The following is a 15,457-nucleotide window of genomic DNA, read 5'->3' as shown; positions in this document are numbered from 1 at the left end:
TATAATGCACTTGTAATACATCAAGCGGAATATCTGTCATGTCTGTGACAATTAAACAGAGGCGGCTCCTCCGTAATGGCAGAGGAGCGTTGCCCCACTGCCCGCAGATGAGAAATAAAACTATCATAACACGTTATTTTTGTTTTATGGATATCTGTCAGAGTTACTCAGGTCCGGCAGGAGGTGGGGCCAGGGCAGGGAGGAGTACTCTTTGCATATAAATACGCATATGTGTTTGGCCAGCCATTGGGAGGGAGAAAGGGGGGCAAGCACGACCGACTACCATTTTTGTGTGTGTAAAAGGCCGCTTTATTGAAACAGGTGCACATCACATTATTCAAAACTGGCAAACCGCCTTACAAAACTAAAACCTCTCTAAACATCGAGTTACCTGACCCCCTTTGGTTTTTCTTCCCCCAACCCTACGATCCCCACATGATAAAATCTCCCACCCTGCAACATACCAACTCCATTACATCCTATTAATATCCAATTTTCTCCCTACCCCTTAACTCCCAAACCTCCCAAGACCTACATTCCTATCTGTCCTTTTGCAACTGTAACCAACTACCCTCTAATGTAACCCCCAAACTGGTTACCCTTTCCCCACTCCCGTTCCCCAACTCCCCAAACTTAACGAAAAAGTACCGAACTCCAGCCAAACTTGGCCAATATCCAGAACAAACTCCGCCCGCACCTGTTCCAAGCGACAACTTACATAAATCCCCTCCCTGTGCACCTGTCCCAACACGGCCCCCCTAACCAAAAACCCATCTTTCCTAAAACAAAACCTCCCCAAAAACCTACAGCCCAGGGAGGGTGGGCGGGGACAAAAAACTACACTGCTCGCTCCCAGCCACCAGGTCTCAATACCCAAAATGGTGGCTGGGTAAACGCGGGCTGCCCCCTTATAAGTTGGGCTGTCTACCTCATAATTTGGGCTGACTTTGGGCTATCCCCAGGCAGTCCAAGCGACAAAATGGCCGCTCCCATGACTCGCCCCCTTCCCCCTCCCAAAACTGCCCGGGGAGCAGACCACGGGGTGTCCGTATTTACCGCACCCGGAGCACTCGTGCTTAAAACGGCAATGCTCCCTGGCACAGACCCCTTTATTGAAGTCCCAGCTGGCACCCGCCGCTCCGGACTGGTTTCTGAAACCGGTCCCCACCCCGCCACGGGTGGGGCGCCCTTGAAAGGGCTGATATATAATCGGTAGACCGCTGGCGGTAAAAATAGTCTTGCCCGACCCCGCCAGCCCCATCGTGTGCTGCCAAAGGTCACAATCCAGTTCCCCCCACTTCGCCTCTGGATCCCATGCCATCCGTGCCCGGAACTCTTCATCGTACTGCACCCAGGCGTAACCACCTCCTGTGATCTGCGCCTTCCTAATAACGTCCATGTATTTAAACATGGACACCGAACGCTCCGGGAACTTTTCACAATAAACACTGGCGAATATCAGAAAAGCTGCCGTCCAATTCTCAATCGTCAACGGCACCCTCGGCCGCTTCTGCAGCTCGTATTCCTCCTCTTTTGACCCTTCCTTCGACCGGTCTTCGCGGTGCAGCAGTTTCAACAGTTCTACATATTCCCCTTTCCATATCTTCTCTTTCGTTGCCGCCATTAAGTGTGCCCCCAGCGTCTTCGTGACCCCCATATACGGGAGCCGCTTTATCTTTAACTCCTTGCTCTCTGGTTTCGTCGTGCCGCCTACCGCCTCCGCCGCCCCCTCTCGCGGCCGCACCGCCCGCGCCATCCTGCCCCTCGAGTTTCGCCCCGGCAGCCTCCGTGGTCCCCTTGAGGTCCCCCTTCGCCGCAGGCGTCAGCACCACCTCCTCTGACCCCACACCCTTATCCACCACATTCCTGCCCTTGCATAGCCGACCCCCCCTCCCCCACCGACACCATGCGCACCGCGGCTTTGCCTTTACCTGTCACTAACACATCCCCTCGCCGTTCGACACCTCTCCGATCCATCGCCGGCCTGTTCCCAGATTGCGTCCGGGCCGCTGCAGCACCCAGGCCCCGTGACACCTGCAAGAGAGAACCAACACCATTACCGAACCCCCGTCCGCCCTCGCCATCCCTCACTTCCCCTTCCTCCAAACTGTCATCATCTCCTGCCAACAACTCAACTCTACCCCACATATAACTCAGGCGAGCCTGCGGTGGTGCCGACTGCACCCTACTAGATGCCCACTGCCCCTCTCTCCCCCCGCTCAACACAAAACAGTCCTCCGCGCCGGTGCTCCAATTCCGTCGCTGGTCCCCAAGCCGCTGGGGCCCTGTGGGTGGAGGAGCCGGCGAGCCCGCCAGGGGTCTTCGTGAGCCAGCCGCGCCGTGATCCCTCGCTGACTCCGGACCTGCCGCAGGAAGCTCTGCCCTCCCTTCTCCTTGGTGCCGCTGGGCTGCTCCCAGCCTTACCAAGTCCGCAACCCCGCGCCGGCCATCGCCCTGCAAGAAAAAAGGTATTGCTGGTGTGCTGGGCCCCTGCAACAGCGCACCCCCCCTACGCCTCCCCCCGTCCTCCACCTGCCCCCCCACCACCTCCACTTCCTCCACCTCCTCTTCGTCACTCCACAATAACCCCCCAATCCCTGTCCCCAAATCCTCCTGCGAACTCCCCCCACCTCCCACTCCCCCTGTCCCCCCTCCCACTCGCCCCCAGCGCTGCTGTCCCCCCTCCCCAACAGCCCTGCCTCCTGTTCCCCCGCCTGATTCCCTTCTGCGCCCCGTGCCTCTCTCACCCCCTCCCCCAGGACTCGAAAACATCCAAACCCTCCCAGTCCTGCTCGCTGCCCTCTGACTCTATTAAGACTGGCAAAACCCACCCCCATTGTCCCAGGTCCTCTCCCCGCCCCCCTGCCCCTGCCAAGGCCCCCACTTGCCCTCCACTCCCCCCCTGCTCGATGGTGCCCCGCCCCCACCCCGGCCCACTTGCCCCACCCCCACCTGCATCCCCCCTTTTGCCCCCTTCCTGGTCGCCTTCCTGCCCCTCCCCCGTCGAATGTAGCCCCCTGCAGGTGAGGGGCTCTCCTGCCTCCCCCTCTGATGCAGGCCACTGTCCTTTTTCCCGTATATGGGCCCCCCCGCCCCCTCCCGCTCTGATTTTGCCTGGCTCCTTCACCCACACTCAGGGTGTCACCCCCGCCCCTAATCCCGGGGCCTATTCTCCCAGCCGCCCCCTCCCCGCGCTCCCGCCGCCTTCCCCACGTCTCCCATTGCTGCCTCAGAGGCCCTGCACACCGGCAGGGCCTCCCTTCCTTCTGCCTCCGCGCTGGGTCGGCCCCGCGCGGCTCCGGCGCTCCATCCAGAGCGCTCCCAGCTCGCGGCCTGCTCACGCCTCCCGCCCTCCCCCGGCCCAGCCCCCAGAAGCCGGCAGCTCCCACGGCGAGGCGCCACTGGCAGCGCGCCTCGGCCGCACTAACCGCTCTCCTTCCCCCGCACCGCCCGCCCCCACGAGGGCTGCGCTCCTGGCATCGGCACGGCCCTTCAGACCCACCTGTAATTTCGGGGCCTTCAGTGGCGGCGAGCATGCAAAGACAGCCGCCGCCACACCTGCCGAGGCGCGCCTCACCGGGCGGGCCACCTTCCTCGGGCCGGCGAGAAGGTCCATCCGCCCTGCTTCGCTCAGCAGGCGGAGGGCCTCCAGGACTCGAACATCCCCACGGGTATCCATGATCAAGGTAAGTCACCTCCAACAAATGTAACGCTAGCGCGAAATTAAAACACACGCTAAACCTACGCTACACTACTCGACAAAAAACTACACTGCTCGCTCCCAGCCACCAGGTCTCAATACCCAAAATGGTGGCTGGGTAAACGCGGGCTACCCCCTTATAAGTTGGGCTGCCTACCTCATGATTTGGGCTGCCTTTGGGCTATCCCCAGGCAGCCCAAGCAACAAAATGGCCGCTCCCATGACTCGCCCCCCTTCCCCCTCCCAAAACTGCCCGGGGGGCAGACCTCGCAGCTCGGCTGCCCCCAAACCTCCCTTCCAGTCCAGCCTAACACATGTGCGCACTTATGTTTCTCCAAACCGGCTGTATTGTACATCCGAATTGGAGAAACCCCACAGGCTACCACCATGTACCGTCTGAGTGGCAAACGAGGCTGCTCAGACAGGTAAGTGTTTTTTATTTTTTTACATTTTATTTTCTGACCGCTCCTCACCACCCCGCCCCGGATGCCCTGCCGGTTTTAATTGGCAGCAGCCACCACTGGTGACAAATAACCCATCTGCTGCACTCTAGTTCTGGCGTATCTTATTTTTGTAAAACGCTGCAAATATTGCAGAAGCTGATGGACTTTGTAGCAAGTGCAGCAAATCCATAACTATGCAGAACCCTTCATGGCTGCAGATTCGCATAAATTCAGTGACCGTGCCTACTAACCCATCCTCAAGCAGCAACATCTGGTCCATCTACAGGTCAGTGCACACCAGAGTCGGGGCTGTCATCTCCCTGAATCTTATTACACTCATTCTAACACCCTATGCAACTAGACTTTTAAATATACAGTTTTAAAGTAACTTTAGTATACAATTTAAGTGGCATATAGACTAACCCTCGACATAAAGCCTTACATCTGTTTTCCTTCACATCACGCACTGTCCTGTGGTTGTTGTTATTGTGAGCACATTATAAAATTGTGTGCATCATCTCATCAGTTTCTTTTGTGCAATTACAAGTAATGCAAATTCACATGAACGGCTCAACATGTGGTTTCTCAGTGGCTCGGTTGACGTTTTCAAGAGAGGGCATATGTCATTTAACAAAGTTAGATGAGAAACTGGCAGGAATCTAGTTCAAGCCGGAAATCTCTCCTGGCAAGATATTTTCAGCTACAAGCGTCCAGCAAGTATTAAATAGTGATGCAAAATTCTGAAATGGGAACTTTTGTGCACTGTGCATCATGTAACATGAAAGTCAGGATCATGAGTAAATTTAGCGCGTGCCCATAAAAGACAAAATTCGATGCAATAACATAATGTATATATACCATAATAAATACTTTTCTATCCTTCTACATTAATGATGGACCCCATAATACCAAGACAATTATGTACATTTACATAAAGTGTCCTAACATTCTGCCTAACCAGTATTATATTGGTTGCAGAACTGAGTCACTGCTTTATGACCTCTTTGCATGCCATAATGATTGCCACAAATACCTGTACCCCTCTACCACCCTGCAGCAGTAAAGCAGACATGCATGGCAGCACTGTAACACTGGCAATCTCCTCTGACTTTCTAAAAATTCCCTCTTGACTCGTTTGCTTAGCTCAAGTGTTTTGGTATTTGCACCATATCATTATCACCCATAATGCATCGGAATGAGACCTGGTTAAGGGTGTATCTGGCTAAGCCAATCAGTGAGCCCATTTCATGCCCTTTTAAAGTTGCCACCAAACTTCTACTTCCTCAACTGAAATCCCAGTTGCTATCCACATATTGTGCTCCCTGCATGCATCCACCCATTTCAGAATTGAAAAAACAGAATACAAACCACTGACTTGTCTCCGGTTCTGATCCCCTTGGCCATAACAAATTTAGAAGACATAAATATTACAACGTACTGTCGTCTCGCCCTTTGCACCCTAGTGAAACACATCCTAAATATTTCCCTCCTACATCCTCCAAAACGCCTGGATGCCCATACCTTACCTGTACACACCCGGACCACACAGATCCACCATTAATTTTCTGCATGCTCCCTCCCAGCCATCTTGAAGTATTTTATATCCCTGCAACACTGCTGTGGCAATCAACGGCCCCTCCTATCCTAGTGGAAGAGGTGTGGCGCAGCGGCCAGGGTGCCTGACTCCGGACTACAGGGTTCACGGTTCGATCGCCAGTGGCAGGTTAACCCAGCACCATGTGACTCTGAGCAATAGCTCGCTTAATCTTCCCAAGGGCCCCCAGCGACGGGACACCATTTTGGAGGTAGCTGTGCGCTTTACAGATACTAGTATTTTATTGTGATATATATAGAGCTCCATCCAATGCGCCTCCTTTCTGCATGGCTTCCTTTTCTGGGTAAGGAGCTCTGGACAGGGGTTTCAAGGAGTTGTCAAGCTGGTGGCTGTGTTGTTTCTACCTTCAGTCTAGTAGATATCAGCCACTAAAGCTATAAGACTTTTTCCAACTCGTCCACACCATTGAGAGATCTTCACTCATCTTGAGGCAAAATCTTTCATCAATATTTGGGAAGCCTGGCACGGCTCAGATATGATGAATCATCATATCTGAGCCATGCAGGATTCCAAAACAGAACTGCACTAGTATCAACATATCCATATATTTTAACATTCAGCTCAGGGAACGTCCCACAAAATGTAAACACAAATATCGAAATGCTGACATCAGTATCTACATATTCATGGGTGTGTGAGACTTTTGTTAGCTCATTTTGTTTAACTCTGAGCAGGTACACACAAGGAAGGAAAGCCACACATATTCAGGAGAAATAGAAGAGCTCAATTTGTAAGGAACTTAACAGGTTCTTCGCATGGGGATCAGTTGATCCTCTCCCTGGCATGCAGATGAAGGTCCTGGGCTGGGGGCAATGGAATCGGCAGCCATCACCTGCAAATCTCTGTATAGGGCAGCACCATCATCCATTTTGGGTTGAGGACACATTTTCTTATCCCAACTAACCCAACAGTGGATTTGATTTATTTACCAAACTCCACTACAGGTGGAAAATAAGCTTTGGGGGTCCACCAATCCTTCAGAGACTTCTGCTCTGATGAGAAGGGAACTGAAGCACGTGGAGCACCCACGAGGCGTCGAGTCCACTTTGGGGAAAACACAGGGCCAGCCAGAAAAAAAAAAATAGGAGCTGGATGCCCAAAGATGCTGAAACCAAGAAAAATGCCACATTACTGGTGTATGGGGTTTTTGGTGGAGTTTTTTTATAGCGCAAACTTGACCCGTGGTATCAGAGCGCTTTACATGAGCACCAGTTACGTTACAGATGGACACATTCATTTTTGTTAGGCATTGGGAGATTACGTGATTTTCCCAGAATCACAGAAGGCCCCAAGGTCAACTGCCCTAGCCGTTAGGCCACATTTACTCCCCAAGGTAAGTAAAAATCCAATCATAATTGGTATTCTGTGGGTCTCTATGGCCCCTGATGCCGTTGCACCTGCTACACCATTATTAGCAACATCTCTGATGATGTCACAGCTTTTTTGCAAAGTGCTAGTCCTCTAGTTCCTATGAAAGCGACAAGGTTACTCAAGACCAGTGGCTTATGCTTTAGCCCAACTGCTGGATAGTGCTGAGGCCTTTGAGCAATGCTCACTTCTCTATAAGGTGAGTATCAGGCAGGCACGGAATGCCAATTGGCTGAAAGGGCTTCATCCCCCCACCCCAGTTGTGTGTCAGCCCGGGCTGCCGCAGCCTGAGCTGCTGTGGCCATGGCTTGACAGTGTCTGGAGTCTTATCTCCAGCACGCCTGAGTTTTTCACAGGTTTTTAACCTCTCTTTTTTCAGTTCAAAGAAAAGTTTATTAAAATAATTGAATAATGGCAACATAATATACAAAGAGAAAAATATAAGAATAGCATGAATATTAACTGAGAGCATTATAAGAAGTGCGGTGAAATAAAATGAGGGGATAAAATAGTCTTTAAAAACCTTTTCACAGGTTTTTAAAGACTATTTGCATATTTACATACCTTTGTAAAATGGTTGCAGAGTCTTAATTTTTTTTCTGGTTCCAGTACCTCCTGAACCCCCACTCTGTCTATTCCTTATATTTGTATTTTACATTTACTTCTGTAGTGTGATAATGCATTTCATGAAATATAATTATAAAGTAGGGTTGCCAAAAGACAAATGCCAGCCGTGTGTTGTTTAAAGAGCTTGCAAAGACCTCGTCTTGACACTAAATAGGTCTATAAATAAAAAGTATTTATTTATTTATTTGTAATGTGACTTTTCTGTCTTTGTTCCCTTTAATTATCAGTCTTAGATCATTCAGGCATCCCTAGAACACAATTAAAAGGCCTTTCTATTTATATTTGCTGTTCTAAACATTCACAGATAAGTGCTAAAAATACGGTTTTAGGTGACTGTTTATTTTTGTAGTGTCTGGGACATCATTGTAATGACCTGGCAACCCTAATCATAGGAGTGAAAGTTTGATGCAGGGTCACTACATTATTTATTTCCTCCACCCTCGATCTCTGATTAATGCCATAATAGCAATAGTTTAACTTATATCTGAAACCCTACGCCGCCGTTAGTAGCATGCTGAATTACTTCAAGTGTCTGGGAATGCACCCTGCATTCAGACAACTCACTCCTCATTCTCCCCCTTCACTTTCACGCTCACCCTGCACTCACAGAGATCACAATGCACTCACACTGATCACCATGCACTCACACCATTCACCCGCTCACCCTGCACTCACAGTGATCACTCCGCACTCACAATGCACTTGTGCTGTTCACCCTGTACTTCACCTATGCAGTCACACGAGCACACTGCTCACCCTGCAATCATGTGACACTTCACTCACCTGTCCCCATCACTGTTCAATCTGCTCATCACTAACCATGCATTCATTCATCCCACTCTGCACTTACGTCCGCACCCAAATTCATATGGTCAAATCACTCACCCTGCAGTCACTCCTCTTACCCTACTCTCACACTGCTGCATCGCTCACTGTGCACTCACATGGGCACTCCTGCCACCCACACAGCACAGAGGGTTAATGTGCCTGCTACAAAGAACATGTACCATGCAGATCACAGAACTGAGTGTGAGTTAACTATGAGTAGCGCTCAAAAAAATGAAATGTTTGTCAGAAAGGTGCTATAGAGAGATAAGGTGCATTGTTAGTGAGTGGTAGTGGTGGAATTCATGGAGAAGGATAAAATGGGGGAGGGGGCACCAAAAAGACTGTTGCACCGTGTGCGACCAGTGCTAGGGTCAGCCCTGGCTAAAAGTCTTAGCCAACCCTAACTCTCCCCGAAGTTCAGACCTAGTTGCGCCCCTGGTATCAGGCCCTTAAAATCCCTGTACAAATAATATTCCTATTGGTTACTCCGTTTCATCAATTAATGCTGGGGTCCACTTCCTAGAAAAATAGGGGGCTGAGACCCAGGCATGCAACCCCCATAGGGCTCAAAGGGGTTCAGCCCCCCATCGTGTGTGTAGCCCAGGCTGAGACATCTTCCCGGGCACACACAGACAGTTTTTGAGCTACTGTAGGCCTCGCAGGTCTGGTGTCTGGCATACTGCAGCCGCACCTGAGTACTTCACAGGTCTTTAAAAGACCATTTACTTGTTAACGAGGCTTTGTTGTTCTTTCATCTTTCACACCTTCTTAGAGCCCCTGCATCTCCACTCTGCTTATTGCTGGAAGAATTAACCCCCCCCCCCCGGAATTTTGATTAGCCCCCCCCCAGAAATTTTACTCTAGTTGTGCCTCTGCTGAGACCTGAGTCTCCATGAAATTTGAACCTTTTCAACAGGGCTGAGTGAGGGAGTGGCTCCGTGGTCTGGTTTCCTGACACCCTGTATCACTTTGGTTTATCGACCATCAGAAGTTGGGACAGAGGAGCTAGAATTCCCGAATGCTTTCTGAGGGCCTGCGCTCATGCTCTAACACGTTTTATAGATTTTAAAGCATGCCAGTCCTGTTGATTAATGAAGAGGCAGTTACGTTAACATGCCAAGCCAAACAAACAACACCAGAGCACGCCAGATGTTGCATCTGCCATGTTTCATTTTTCCCTGCGGAACATTTTATTTTAACCTTTGGCGCAGGGGCCTCCCTCAAATTTCGTTACACCACTGCTCTCAGCAATTGGACTTTGCTTCAATTTGTGGCCCCAGGCCGAGAAATATCTTCTGATATGTCCGACTGGACGCAAACACGCTCTCTAAGGGGCAAATTTACAAGCCCCTTGCGCCACTTTTGCATCACTTTTCCCATGTTAAAAGTGACGCAAAAGTGGCGCAAGGGGCTTGTAAATCTGCCCCTAAGTATATATTAGTTTTGTATCATACGCACTACCTCTAGTTGGATAGCAAAAATCAACGAGAGACATTACACTTTTGTACTCTATATATAAACATTACATTTCTACATATATATAGTTCTTGGTGAAGGGCAATTAAGCGATTTGCCCAGATTCACATGTGCTTTACAGACAAATGCGATAGCCAGGATTAGAATTCAGGTCCTCCGGTTTCAAATCGACCAATAGCAATAGACCACCCTGCCCCAACGTTACTATTTTTCATCCTGCCACCTACAGTCTACCCAATAACATCCTTGGGTCTGTAAGTGGCTTCAGATAGCATAATGCACGCTCCTCGTCACAGGCGGTGGTGAAATCGAGACTTCGGCCCGGGTTACCAGTGAGTTAAATGAAGGTTGGGTTGGGGGGGAGATGGGAGTAACGTTTCAGGCCAGTATCACAGCATCAAAAATCCAGCTATTCAGATAATTTACTCTCTGAATGAGGAATAACCTTTTGACCGGGATTATTGGATTCAAATCTACATGTAGGCTTTGGGGATACAATTCTCCCAAACAAGTAATATCCGCCCCTGTGAAGAAGAGGACCCTCATATTTCCGAGCAGTCTGGAATGACAAGGATTTTCTACACATATGCACATACATAAGTTTGAAAGAAACGCATTCCTGTTTACGTCCCAAACCAGCAGGTAGCAATACCCACCCACCTTTAGTTCAGGTAAAGGCAGGGCTTTAAGTTGGAAAAAACTGGGGTGCTCTAAAAGGGGCGGCGCAAACCTCAAAATGGTGTGGCCTATCTAAGTAGGGGCGTGGTCTAAATAAAGATAACTAGTGTAGCAGTACCCCCTGCTCTGACAAGCCGTCAGCTCTATGACTCCTCAGAGCCCCCCCACCCCCTCTGTGTGGCAGCCCAGGCTGAGACAGCTTCCCGGGCGCACACACAGCCACACCCAAGTACTTCACAGGTCTTCAAAAGACCATATGCATGTTAATGATTCTTTGTCGTTTTTTAACCCCTTCTTAGAGCCCTTGCATCTCCACACTTCCTACTACTGTGCCCACAGGCGTTTTGTTCAACAGTGCAAATGCTCCCTCCTCCCCTTCGTCGCCCCGTGGGTATACCAGTGGGTGCTTGTTGCCAGGACACTGTATAGGCCCCTCTGTGGCTTTAACACTGGCAGTAAACACGCCGAGGGGCTTGTGGCGCTTCAAACAACTGGGCGATGCTGCAGGCCAGCGTCGGAGTGAAATCAGCCTGCCGTCCTCACACTTGCAAAATAGGGCTGTCACATCCTCGTTATGATGGGCCCACATAAAATTTCCTTCTGTGCAAACACGTTTGTATTATTATTTCACGTCTAACTTTTGTTTGACTGGACTTTTACAAGCAAGTTTCCCATGATCAGAAGTAATGAAGAGATATCAAAATGTAGGCAGTTTCTCACACGAAGTGGTTTAAGCTGCTAAATGATCCCACTTGAGTTACCATTGATCGACACAATGGTGCGATGAAAACACACTACCAAGGAGTTGTGGGCACTCTAGTTGCGCCTCTGGTCGAGCTGGTGTGGGGATGCCAAAGGGTACTGGGAGCGCATTAGCTTGATTTGCTTAAGCAGTGAATGCGCATGCTCACCCGAAACACCAACAAAAACCGGGATGCCTGGTCACCCTACCTTTGACCTTTGAGGCCCGAAAATAGAGACCCCTAGAGACCCCTTTTGAGGCCCCCGCAAAAAAACTGGGGGTACTCAGAACCCCACAGACCCCCTCCCCCCACTTAAAGCCCTGGGTGTAGGAAAAAATACACATCACACAGAAAATATCTTCACAGCAATCCACTGCACACCACTTCAGAGGACCCGCCAAGAAAATTAATTTATAGTGGTAGATGCTGCCATCTAGTGTGCACCATGATCATTACTGGAGTTCACACAAATAAACCTGAAGTCATGCAAGCGTGAATGAGAGGATTATACAGTTAAAACTTGTGTAGGAACTTTTAAATAGAGGTGGGCGAACCAGCAAATTAACCGAGAGAGCCGAGCCGGAGCCATGGGTTTTTCTCATCCGTGCACGAGCCGAGCCCTGGAAATATGTGTTATGTAATCATACAACAAACCACCTAAAATATGATAAAGTCTCTTCAAAGTACCAAAAAGTGTAGCTCTTTAACATGTGGGAGCTTTGAGATTAATAGGGCACATTAATGCACTGCACCGAGAAGTACTTGTTAAAAGTGATTTTTTTTTTACAACTGATAGTCTGAACTGACGTATTTGAAAGTGTTTTCATACACGATAATGAAGAAAAAAGTGTTTTGGTGAAATAAAATATTTGCTCAAAATGATACAATTTATGCAGGGAAACCGCAATTTAACCAGGTTTTCTAGTTTCACTCTGTACAAATCAGCCAGTAAATGGGTATCTCTTTGTCTTTCCTTGTGTTAAGGCTTTATTTTTATCTCTTGGTGCATTCTAGTGCATGTTTACAATACAGTGCAAACTCGATCAAAGGAATTGTAGCACTTTAAATGAACATCAGTTACATTACACAAGGTCATATGTATTGTTTATAGGCACGGGTAGAGTGCGATGAGACTTGAACCTCCATAGTCGGCAGCTCTGGCCCTAACACCACATCCTAGGTAGAGAAAGGGAGGCAGAAGCTACATAAAAACTTGGCTCCTTCAGGGGTCCCAGCAGGACTTTGAGCTGAGCCAGAGCCAGACTTCAGCTCGAGCCTGGCTCGAGCTTTTAGTGGCTCTTCCCCCTCTACTTTTAAATAGAGCAATCAGTGAAACAGTTACCAACATCACATACACATACAGATACCCCGCGCCTCATACAAACAAACATAGTAGCCTTTTGGAAGTCCCTCAGCTTGTCATATGCATCCACAAAGATGTGTGTAGTTTTTATGGTCTGGCTTAACAGTGCAGATGTCACCAGAAAATGATGTGAGAATCACAGAGGGGGATCTAGCGCAGCTCACATGTTGGAATACAGGAATACAAGTTTTGATTGAGCAGAAGGTGTGTGCTTTCACAAAAAAGTGCTTGCCCTCAACACATCTGTGACCACTTTGTTTATTTATACAGTTCTTTGCCTCAATACAAATACACCTCCCTTCCCATGCTATATACTTGTAATTCTTCACATTATCAAGCAATATTCCTTAAAAGCTCAAACTATTGGCATTGCCAATGCGTGTTCTATTATTTAATGGTTGTAGGGTGGATTACTGCACATAAAACCCCCAAACCCAACCTCACAAAAAGGCTTATTAGGATAGCGGATTTTCCGCATCCTCTGGGCCGGCGGAAGCCACCGCCGGCCCGGAGGATGCGGAAAATCCGCTGCGGACCCACCCAAGACCCACCGCCACATTAGGATGGCTGGTGGGTCCTGGTTTCCGTCCGCTGCTTTTCCGCCGCGGTTGGCTTACAACCGCGGCGGAAAAGCTCTAATATAGTGACGGTGTCTCTCAGACACCGTCAGCCAGATTAGGATGGGATGTGAAACATGCTTTTCCGCTGCGGCTTTACCGCCGTGGAAAAGCATGTGTAACTTCACTGCGGGGGCCCGTTGCGGGCCCCCTAGGTGAAGGGGGGGGTGGGGGGTGCACATGGGGGGTACCTATGGTACCCCCCTGCATTTGTATGCGGAAAGGGCAGGCACCGCGCGGTGCCTGCCTCTTTCTGCATACAAATGCAACACCTGCATTTTTGACATTGCTGCGGGTGCAGCTTGAAGCCGCACCCGCCGCAATGTTAGTAATAGAGGATGTGACCGCCAGGGGGGCGGTCACATCCTAATTGCACAGGAGGGAACGCCGCAGCCCATGCGGACGTTCCCTCCTCCTCAGTGATCGCGGACGGACGAAAGTCCGTCCGCGATCATAATCGGCCCCAAAGTGTGGAAAATATTCCTTTGGGCCCTCTTCCTAATTCACAAAACACACACCATAATGCTCAAGATCAGTCCCAAAAAAAGAAATAAAACACAAAATCACACACCCAGACTCACCAGCATGCTCTTTGTCTTACAAAGCACACTACAACACTACAACCATTTTCCTAACCACAACAAAAAAGGCCTCTGTTGCAGCTGTATATATCACACCTAGCCCACACACAGCATGGTCCTGCAGCATAAATTCATGTTTTGACCTAACCAGAAGTCTACACCAAGTCCAATGTTATTTCATTGCGGCGAGTCCGGCCTGTTCAGCTTGGAGTGTTAGTCCCCACCTTTGTATGGCAGTTGCAAGTATAATGACATTTGAAGAGTATCCACTCCCTGGAAAAGCCAGCAACATCTGTTGGCATTATCAACTATTTGTTTGTGCTCAGTGTTTAATTTGCCCAGGGGTCTAAAGTTTTTCTTGGGAGCTCACTGCTGGTGCTATTCAATGCTGGGGTTTCAGAATACCAAAACAGCCTAGTCTTGATTCTACTTCATGCATCTTTCTTCCACCACACTACACTTCCTGCCTCTTTAACTCACTCTTAAGGGCCCTTTTTCATCCCAATTTTCTTCCTTAGTCCCTGCTTACCAATAGCTCTCATCCTTTGACTTTCTCCCTTTTCGGTCTTTCTCTGTCTTGCTTCAGGTCAAATTCTGTAGTGGCCCAACAATGTTTTGTGCAAGATGTGGTCTCTACTGCACACAAACTGCTGAAAGGCAATTTCCTCTATGTGTGTGTTATACAGAAAGCACTACACATGCAAAGAGGAAAAATCGATGAGAAATAAAGATATGTTTCCTCCTTACACCACCCGCATTTGGCATAGGTTTTTAGCATCAATTCACCCCTTTATAGATGTGGGTTTACATCAAAATCCATAGGCTGGATGCATGGCAAAGCTTATGCACCTGCCATTGGATGCCTCCAAGCAGCCGGTACTTTTGTTTTGCAAACCAACAGAGCAATTTGCATTGATTTGTAACACCCAGCAGCATTGGGTCTGCATTGAAAAAGTAACAGAAATCTGATGCAAACTTTGGTGAATCCAGACCCCAGGTTCACGTCTTACATGATGTATTTTCTGCTTGAGCAGAAGAAAAGCAAAAATGAGGTAAAATAAGTAGAACTCGGCAGTCAGGATTAACATGATAATTCACTTGTGTAAAAAGAATAATAAATAACCTGGGCCGAATGGTTGAAACATACCTGGGCTCACATGATGTGCCTGTGCTTCCATAGGAAAGTGAAACGTCCATGCCAGCCAAGATCCCAACATGGATTGTGATATCATGTGTTGTCTTTTTTTTCCTGCGTCTGGGTGTATGTTTGTGCTTGAATCTTAGGACCTGATTACAATCTTGGCGGACAGGGTTTCTCTGTATCAAACATGACAGATATCCCTTCCCTCATATTACAATTCCATTATTATCCTTTCCTACTAGTAACCCACGCAGAGACAGGTGAGTGGCTTTATGTT

At 48.9% G+C, this 15,457-nt stretch overlaps 1 protein-coding gene across 1 annotated transcript in view; it reads left to right on the top strand.

Moving 5' to 3' along the window:
* CCDC198 (coiled-coil domain containing 198) overlaps window positions 1-15,457 on the top strand; it is a 161,175-nt gene that overhangs the window by 75,440 nt on the left and 70,278 nt on the right. The window lies entirely within an intron of this gene.

The sequence above is a fragment of the Lissotriton helveticus genome, chromosome 9 (assembly GCF_964261635.1).
Source record: "Lissotriton helveticus chromosome 9, aLisHel1.1, whole genome shotgun sequence".
NCBI classification, from domain to species: domain Eukaryota; kingdom Metazoa; phylum Chordata; class Amphibia; order Caudata; family Salamandridae; genus Lissotriton; species Lissotriton helveticus.
The sequence above is the reverse complement of the archived record's forward strand: the minus strand, read 5'-3'. Positions and strand labels throughout refer to the sequence as shown.